Source organism: Populus alba, chromosome 1 (genome assembly GCF_005239225.2).
Source record: "Populus alba chromosome 1, ASM523922v2, whole genome shotgun sequence".
Lineage (NCBI taxonomy): Eukaryota > Viridiplantae > Streptophyta > Magnoliopsida > Malpighiales > Salicaceae > Populus > Populus alba.
In genome coordinates, this window is record NC_133284.1 from 52,839,298 (window position 1) to 52,849,630 (window position 10,333).

The window sequence follows — 10,333 nt, forward strand, 5'->3', positions numbered from 1 at the left end:
TTCTTGAAAGAGTGTCACATTGACACAGCATCCAGAAAGGTAAGGTCACCATGTAAAGGGACAAAGCTCCAATTACTTTGCCACCTTCCTCGTTCTCGTGTGCTAAACTTTTCTTCTTTTTCTTTTTTGGCATTGGATTCATAAAGGAAAGATTCAAACTCGAAATTATAGCACAATAATCTTGGCCCAAGATTAGCTTTACGAGCTTGTTTGACAGTGTGATTACGGTTATTTTTTAAATAATTTTTTATGTTAAAATACATGTCAATGATTTTTTTAAAAAAAAAAAATTATTTTTGATATCAGCACATCAAAATGGTTTAAAAATACTAAAAATATATTAATTTAAAATTAATAAAAAAATTTAAATTTTTTCAAAAACACTTTTAAAGTGTAGAAACAAATATTGCATTTAGCTCATGATAGGAAGACTCATAGGTACTACTCTTACAAGTGCAACACAAAGGGATAGAAACTAATTTGGTTGAAAAAACAGAGATAAAAATATAAAATTTCTTTATATTACATTTAAATTTGATATTTGTTCTCATTCACTCTAAATCGTGTTTAAAAATATTATAGTGGTTTTTTTTAAAATGATTTTTACTCGAAAATATATTAAAATAATTTTTTTATTATTTTTTAAAAAATTATTTTTCATATTAATACATTAAAAAAAATCAAAAAATTATAATTATTTTTTATATATAATTTTACTCAAGCTCTAGCTTTTGTTAATTGATATTAAAAGAATGGGCATCAATGTAATAAATCCCAATGAATAGAATCATGCGCAAATGACACCCTTTTTAAGGTGCATCCCCTCATAATTTTGCATGCGCAAAAAAGTCTTGGACCAAAAATTCCACATGGAAAGAAGCATCGTATCATTGTCACTCACATATACAACTTTTCATTCTTTTTTCTTCGTTGTCCTGATCCTATGTTATAGTTTTATAATATGATCAATTGATTTAATATTTTCCCTTCCACCTTGGACCATCTCATTCATAGTTGTACTGTAAATATAAATATATTGTGACACACAAGAAATGGAAATAATGTTGCACATGTAGTGGCATAGTTGCAACATGGTATAACCTATTACGAGTCTTGTTTGTAAAATATGATTAGATTATTTTAAAAAAAAATATTTTGAAATGTATTAAAATAATATTTTTTAAAAATTTTTTTATATAAACACATCAAAACAATAAAAAATACTAAAAATTATTAATTTAAAACTAAAAAAACCTTCAAAATCACGGTCTAACCGCATAAATAAACACACTCTGCATGTAGATGTTGGGGGGCTATTTGTCTCACTCCTAGGTGAGGCTGGAATTAGTAATAGTCGTATTAGTTATTTGACACGCGTTTCACCACTGATCAAATATATATATATATATATATATATGCAAACTTTTTACAACATGTTTTTGTACATAAAGAAATCTCAAGCAAAATTTAAAAAGTTCATGCATGTATATGATTTTTAAAAAAATTGAGAACTATTTATGCGAGAAAAAAAAAAAGTTTTTATCTAGTTCAATTCCTACCCAGTCAAAGTAAACCAATCAAACTCATGACTTAGATCACAAACTTAACAGGGTTCAACAATCTTTTTATAATATTTGATCTAAAATATACATCTATAAAATTAAGAACCTGCAAAATACCAAAGCGATTGGAAAAAAAATCAAACTGAAATAAAATTATGTTATCCAATTAATAATCAACCAAATATTAGGTGATGAAATTGAAAAAAAAATAAGCAAGGAAAAAAAACAAATCCAATTGTAATGGATAAAAAAAAAAAAAAACAAGCTCAATCTCTCATGCTAAGAAAGCCTAGAGCTTTTAAACCTCTACAAAAAAGCATAGGTGCGTGAGCCTGTAGCAGCCCATGCACCTAAGCCTTTTATATATATATATATATATAGTTTTCTTAAGAGAAGAATGACTAGTCGTCTGCCTCTTAATGATTTGAAAAAAAATAGAGGCGACACATCACCTGCCTTACTCAAGCAAACGACACGTCGCCTTAACTGCCCAGATTTTGGTGACCTCTAGTCGATGAAAAATTAGGTTAGTTTGTTGTAGACTAAGTAAAACCAATTTTTAACCATATTTTGACCTGAAAAAACCATGAAAACACCTGCCAAACATATATCCATAGCCTCTAACAATCAAAAAATTATAACCCACAATTAACCCAAAATCAAAATTCTGTTCAGATTCAAATCCACAATTTTAGTCAAATTTAAGGAAAAACAATACCTTGTCTAAACTTTACTCATAAAAAGAAACCTATTGAAACCAAAATCACCTGTTTTGTGCCTGGAATCTGTTTCAGTTGAGACTTTCTCTCTCTACTACTAGAATTTAGCCACTCTCTCTCTCCTCCCTCAAACCAAAGGACTAAAAAAATAAGGAAAATGAAATTTGGGATCAAAATTGAATTTTATAAATTGTTAGGGATTGAAAGCTTATAATATGAAAAGTTGAAGAATTAAAATATACGTTTAGCCCTAATTTTAGCAAAACCATCTTTTATCTGTGTTTTTCATTTTAGTCATCTATTTTTTAATCTTGTAATTTATTAATAAATGTGTTTTAATTGACCATCAATTTGGGCTTATAAGGGTGCAATAAAAAAAATTAAAAAAAATCATTATTACAATTCACAATAATTAATTTCTTGGTAAGTAGTGGCATGATAACAATATTTTTGGGTTAACCTAGAACTAGGTTAAAATTTGGTTTAATTTTAAAGAAAAATTCTTCAAAACTACGTTGTATTAACCTTTTTTTCATAAAAGAAAAAACTATATCTTTTTTATTGATATAAATAACTCAATATAAATATTAACTCTTTTTTAAAAGAAAAACTATATCTTTTTTATAGATATAAATCAACTCAATTTAAATGTAACATTTAATGTTAATATCTACAATAAGAATGTGCTAATTGCTTCACACACATGCATGCCACGATTTTATGCCACGATTTTTATGTGTTGTGTCCTTTCATTTTGGTTTCTCAGACAGGCAGACCATAAGGTCTTGTTTTGGGCAAATATAGTAGTGGAGGCTTTCCACATCCTTTCGGTTAAGTAGAGTTTTTATTTGAGAGCTTATGTGAATCCCACGCTAAAAAAGCTGAAAGTTGATAGATCTTTTTGAAGCTTCTTATCTATAAATGGTAGCTTTTTATAGAATATTAATCTCATCATATTTATACTATATTTTAAAATATGTATATAAAATATTTAAATTATGAACCGTATTATAGATATAAAGTGTTTACATTGTAGACCATACTATAAATGTTCAGAAGATCATGAGAGGCGTTATCTTTTTTATTTTTTATTTCAAAAGCTACTAGTGCATGTTGGGTCAAAGCATGACCACCTAATTCAAGGCTTTTAAGTCTAACTTGCCGCCATACTCACATCTCTTGATTCTAACTTGGTTATCAAATTCAATACATTTAAAATATTCTTTATATTTTTAATATTTTTTTACACTTGAAAAAAAAAAAATGTTATTGAGTTACTACATAGCTCGTATCAATATGCTAGTTTTCAATAACAATATGAGACTTGACATATTCGAAATCTAAATCGGTATAGTTTAAAGAAAAAAAGTGGAAAAATTAATTAAATATGATCTGATTAAAAATAGAAGTAGACTCATAATCTAGTTGATCCGGGTAAAAACAATGAACTCTTAATTACACATTCCACATTGATTTGGTTAAAAAGAAATGGTGGGTTCTAAAACACCTAGCTAGGCAAGTTATTGCATATAGTAGTTGAGTAGTTGTATCATGTTGTCTAGAACATAAAAATATCTTCATCTAAAAAAGGGCTCGGATGCAATATGAGGTTTGTAGTCGTAAATGAATTTTTTAAAATAAGTGGTAGTTTAATTACACTACAAATATTATAATTAGTAGATATTACTGGAAGGTGTTTTTTAAAATATAGTCTTTTATTAAAACTAAAACCATACTAATTATATTAATCAGCCTGTTTTATAATTTGATTCGAGATTTGAGTAATGGGTTAAATATATAACGAAAAGTTTATCGAGTTTTTTTAATGAAATAATATTATTTTATATAAAAATTATTGATTAGATAATCTTACATGAATTTTTATAGGATTAATCTAGTCATCAAGTTTATCAAATCGAATTAAATAAAGTAAACTGTTCAAATAATTCGAAAACCATCATGATCCGAGAGTTATCAGGCTATTGAATCAACCAATCAGCGCAGGCGGGTGAAGTAATGCGTTGAACTTCCGCCATAGCCTACACAGTTGACGAAGAAGGTAATTGGGTAATTTGTCACCTCTTTGCCTGTGTCTGGTCTGCATGGATACATCTCTTTCCAAGTGTCTGTCATGAACACTCCCAAAAACACTTAAAAAATGTTTTTTTTTTTAGGTAATTTGTTACTTATGGTTTTTATTTTAAAAAATAAGTTTTGAAAAATATAGTTAGGTGTGATTGTTGGATTTAGATATATATTCAATAAAAATCATGATTGAAGTTTATGTGTAATAAAAAATATATATAAAATGTTTGGTAGAGGTGTTACGGTTGTTTTTTTACTTGAAAATATATTAAAATAATTTTTTTTTATTTTTAAAAAATTATTTTTGATATTAATTACGTTGAATTTTCTTAGCCATGACAGTAGTGGTTCGTGGAAGATGCTACCGACAGCCATCACTCAATTAGGGAGGAAGGGACCCTCATGCAACTATGCTCCGTTTCATCTTTTAATATTTCACACCATGCTTCTCTCTCTCTTCTGCTCAAAATTTCTTCTTTGATCCACCCCCCAAAAAAAAAAAAAAAAACACAAACAGAGACGGAGAATATGGCAGCAGAGCTTCTTCTTACGTTTGCCTTGGAGGAGACTTTGAAAAGGGTGAGTTCCATTGCTGCTGAAGGGATCGGACTTGCTTGGGGATTGGAGGGCCAGCTGCGAAAGCTCAACCAGTCCTTGACCATGATCAAAGATGTGCTCCAAGACGCAGCCAGAAGGGCAGTAACAGACGAGTCTGTGAAGCGTTGGCTGCAGAACCTACAGGATGTAGCTTACGATGCTGAAGATGTTCTGGACGAGTTTGCTTATGAGATTCTCCGAAAAGACCAAAAGAATGGAAAGGTACGTGATTGGTTTTCACTCCACAATCCTGTTGCATTCCGTTTGATTATGGGTCAAAAAGTTGAGAAGATCAATAGAGCCCTGGATGAAATCCGGAAAGATGCAGCCGGATTTGGGCTTGGATTGACATCTCTACCTGTAGATAGAGCACAAGAAGTTAGCTGGGACCCAGATCGAGAGACACATTCGTTCCTTGACAGCTCAGAAGTTGTAGGAAGGGAGGATGATGTCTCTAAAGTTATGGAATTGCTGACCAAACACCAACATGTCCTTCCGGTTGTCCCTATAGTGGGGATGGCTGGCCTTGGAAAGACTACTGTAGCAAAAAAAGTTTGTGAAGTAGTGCGGGAGAGAAAACACTTTGATTTAACAATCTGGGTTTGTGTTTCTAATGATTTTAGTAAAGGGAGGATTTTAGGAGAGATGTTGCAAAATGTTGATGAAACTACAAGTAGGTTGAGCAACCTAAATGCAATTATGGAAAACCTTAAGAAAAAGCTGGAAAAGAGGACATTTTTTCTTGTTCTTGATGATGTGTGGAATGAAGACCTTGATAAGTGGAATGATTTGAAGGAGCAACTGTTAAAAATTAACAGCATGAATGGGAATGGTGTTGTTGTTACAACCCGCAAAAAGCAAGTCGCAGACATGATGGAGACTTCTCCTGGTATTCAGCACGAGCCAGGAAAACTAACAGATGATGAATGTTGGTCCATTATTAAGCAAAAGGTGAGTGGGGGTGGACGAGAAACAATAGCTTCAGACTTGGAGTCTATTGGAACAGAGATTGCAAAGAAATGTGGAGGCTTCCGTTGCTTGCTAATGTTTTGGAGGGAACTCTTCACGGAAAGCAGGCAGATGTGTGGCAGTCAATTCTAAAGAGTAGAAATTGGGATTCTCGGGATGGACATGAAAAAGCTTTGCGCATATTGAGATTAAGTTTTGATTACCTGTCATCGCCTACACTGAAAAAAATGTTTTGCATACTGTTCCATTTTCCCTAAAGATTTTGAAATTGAAAGGGAAGAGCTGGTTCAACTTTGGATGGCTGAAGGTTCTCTCAGGCCATCAAATGAGAGGACGATGGAAGACGAAGGCAACAAGTATTTCAATGACTTGCTTGCAAATTCCTTTTTCCAAGATGTTAAAAGGAATGAGTGTGAGATCGTAACAAGTTGCAAGATGCATGATCTAGTGCATGATCTTGCATTACAGGTCTCAAAATTAGAAGCGTTAAATCTGGAAGAGGGTTCGGCTGTTGATGGTGCATCTCATATTCGTCATCTAAATCTCGTATCTCGTGGGGATGACGAGGCAGCATTAACAGCGGTTGATGCTAAAAAATTGCGAACTGTTTTCTCAATGGTTGATGTACTCAACGGGCCTTGGAAATTCAAAAGCTTGAGAACTCTCAAATTGCGACGGTCTGATATCACTGAGTTACCAGATTCAATTTGCAAGCTGAGACATTTGAGATATCTTGATGTCTCGGATACTGCTATCAGAGCATTGCCGGAATCCATCACCAAGCTCTACCATTTGGAAACATTAAGATTCACTGATTGCCAGTTACTAGAAAAGCTTCCCCAGAAAGTGAGGAATTTAGTGAGCTTGAGACATCTTCATTTTGATGATCCAAAGCTAGTGCCAGCTGAGGTGAGACTCTTAACACGCCTTCAAACTCTGCCGATATTTGCTGTGGGTCCAGATCATATGGTTGAAGAGCTGGGATGTTTGAAAGAACTAAGAGGAGCATTGAAGATATGCAAGCTTTGAGCAAGTGAGAGACAAGAGAAGAAGCTGAGAAAGGCAGAACTGAGTGGAAAAAGAATGAACAAATTGGTGTTTGAATGGAGTGATGATGAAGGTAACAGGAGTGATGATGAAGGTAACAGCAGTGTCAATAGCGAGGATGTGCTGGAAGGCCTGCAGCCTCACCCAGACATAAGAAGCTTGACAATTGAGGGTTATGGAGGTGAAAATTTCTCATCATGGATATTGCAACTCAATAATCTGACGGTGCTGAGATTGAAAGGCTGCAGCAAGTTGAGGCAACTCCCAACACTTGGATGTCTTCCACGCCTTAAGATTCTAGAGATGAGTGAAATGCCTAATGTGAAATGTATAGGCAATGAGTTCTATAGCAGCAGAGACAGCGCAGGTGTACTGTTTCCAGCACTACAAATACTCACTCTATACAGGATGGATGGTCTTGAAGAATGGATGGTACCAGGTGGAGAAGTATTTCCTTGTCTTGAAGAGTTGAGCATTGAGTATTGTCGAAAGTTGAAAAGCATTAAGATATGTGATGAGCTGAGATATTTGTCTGGTGAATTTCATGGCTTCACGTCTCTTCGAGTTTTAAGTATATGGAGCTGTCCAAAGCTGGCATCCATTCCAAGCGTACAACACTGCACAGCTCTGGTGGAATTGAGTATATATTGGTGCGGTGAGTTGATCTCAATTCCTGGTGATTTCCGAGATTTGAATTCCTTGAAGAAATTGAAAGTTGATGGGTGTAAATTGGGAGCTCTTCCCAGCGGACTACAATGTTGCGCATCTCTAGAGGAATTATCAATAATTGATTGGAGTGAGCTTATCCATATCAGTGATTTTCAAGAATTGTCTTCGCTTCGAAGTTTATATATTAGAGGTTGTGATAAGCTCATCCGTATTGATTGGCATGGTTTACGACAATTGCGTTCTCTCGTTTATTTAGAAATCACCGCATGTCCCAGTTTGAGTGATATCCCAGAGGATGATTGGTTGGGCGGCCTCACCCAACTGCAGGAATTGACAATTGTAGGAAATAAGAAATGGTGGTCTCTCAGAGGAGATGGAGGCTTGATGACAATTGTAGGAGTTTTATATAAACTCAATCCAACACCTCAACTTGAGTGGGTCCCTCAAATCCCTAAGGATATGGGGATGGGATAAACTGAAGAGTGTACCACACCAACTTCAACACCTCACTGCCCTCGAGACATTGGGGATAATGGATTTCGATGGAGAGGAGTTAGAGCAAGCATTGCCAGAATGGATGGCCAACCTTTCTTCTCTTCAATCTCTTCGGATTTATAATTGCAAGAATCTCAAGTATATGCCAAGTTCAACAGCCATTCAACGCCTCTTCAAATTAAAGGAATTGAGTATTTGGTACTGTCCACTTCTTAACGAAAATTGTAGAAAAGAGAATGGCTTTGAGTATTTGGTACATTTTTATAAGGAAGTTGGGGTTTTAATTGTTTCGTTACTTTGTAGTATGCTGAGGAGAGAAAATCAATTAAAGTATTCAAATTAATGAAAGCAATAATTAGACTTCATTCTTTTTAAGAATGGTTTATTTCTCATATCCCAACATTCGATACTAATATCTTATTATCTTTTATTATTATGTTAACCAAATTTATACTTGTGAGCAATGATAATATCAATAACCATAAATCGTTATTTCTGTGAATATATAGGACAGACACTATCAAATGCCATTATTATTTAGCTTCTACTATGTATCAAAATATACACATATCAATGATAAAATCAATAGCAATCCAGCATTATTCTAATATCATTCTTACAAAATAATTTAACTTATATTTATTGCATTGTCTATGCAGTATTATTTATTTTAAAATCATCAACTTTATATACAATTATGATTCTTAAAACAAACCATTAAATCTTAAAATTAAATACTTTTATACATATGAAATTTAATGATGATTTGTTAAAATTGAAAAATTATAACCATGAAGTCAATAATTTAAAATGTCATTAGACTTTTGCTTTCTAAAAAATTACCTAATCATTTCTTGCCTAACAATTTTAACTTAGATAATTTCATTTAATAACAACCAACAAGATTATCACTGAGATTACTAACCAATAACTTTTTAGTAGCAAATACAATTAAAGCTAAAAACACTCTTTAGTTGACCCCAAGATTAAAAAAGAAAAAAGAAAAAAAAAGGCAAACTTGGCTCCGGTTTATATAAAATATAGATTTATAAATTATATATTGATAATATTATTATCTAACTCCAACCATTTTTGAAATTTTAGCATTGTTTATCTTTCAATGGCTAACACCATGTTAGCTATTTTAACTGTTGTAGGAACTCCAAGACGCGACGCCATGGAAATGGTTATTTGAAGCTTATGCAGACTAGTGTTTATCGGCTAAATGGTGGATAAAATGTGTGACTTGCACAGTTTTCTGTGGTATTTATGAGATAAGTGTGTTTGTCAGAAATGGATACTTAGAGTGTGTTTAGTATTATTGTAGTTGTTGTGATTGTGGTTTGAAAAAAATTATTTTATACTTGTTTAGTATTCTTTAGACTATTATCAAAATTAACCAAATCAATCATAATCAAAAGCAATTATTAGATACTAATATCTTATTATCTTATTATGTTAACCAAATTTATACTTGTGATCATGATAATATTCAATAACCATAAATCATTATTTTTGTGGAATATATAGGACGGACACTATCAAATGCCATTATTATTTAGCTTCTACTATGTATCAAAATATACACATATCAATGATAAAATCAATAGCAATCTGCATTATTCTAATATTATTCTTACAAAATAATTTAACTTATATTTATTGCATTGTCTATGCAGTATTATTTATTTTAAAATCATCAACTTTATATACAATTATGATTCTTTAAACAAACCATTAAATCTTAAAATTAAGTACTTTATATACATATGAATTTAATGATGATTTGTTAAAATTGAAAAATTATAAACCATGAAGTCAATAATTTAAAATGTCATTAGACTTTTGCTTTCTAAAAAAATTACCTAATCATTTCTTGTTTAACCAATTTTAAACTTAGCTAATTTCATTTAATAACAACCAACAAGATTATTACTGAGATTACTAACCAATCACTTTTTAGTAGCAAATACAATTAAAGCTAAAAAACACTCTTTAGTTGACCCCAAGATTAAAAAAAAAAAGGCAAACTTGGCTCCCGTTATATAAAATATAGATTTATAAATTATATATTGATAATATATTATCTAACCCAATCATTTTGAATTTTTAGCATTGTTATCTTCAATGGCTAACACCATGTTAGCTATTTTAACTGTTGTAGGAACCTCCAAGACGCGACACCATGGA

General features: G+C 32.1%; 1 pseudogene; it reads left to right on the top strand.

Moving 5' to 3' along the window:
- The first annotated feature begins 4,810 nt into the window (after positions 1 to 4,810).
- On the top strand, positions 4,811 to 8,484 carry LOC118057040 (putative disease resistance protein RGA3; annotated as a pseudogene).
- The last annotated feature ends 1,849 nt before the right edge of the window (positions 8,485 to 10,333 follow it).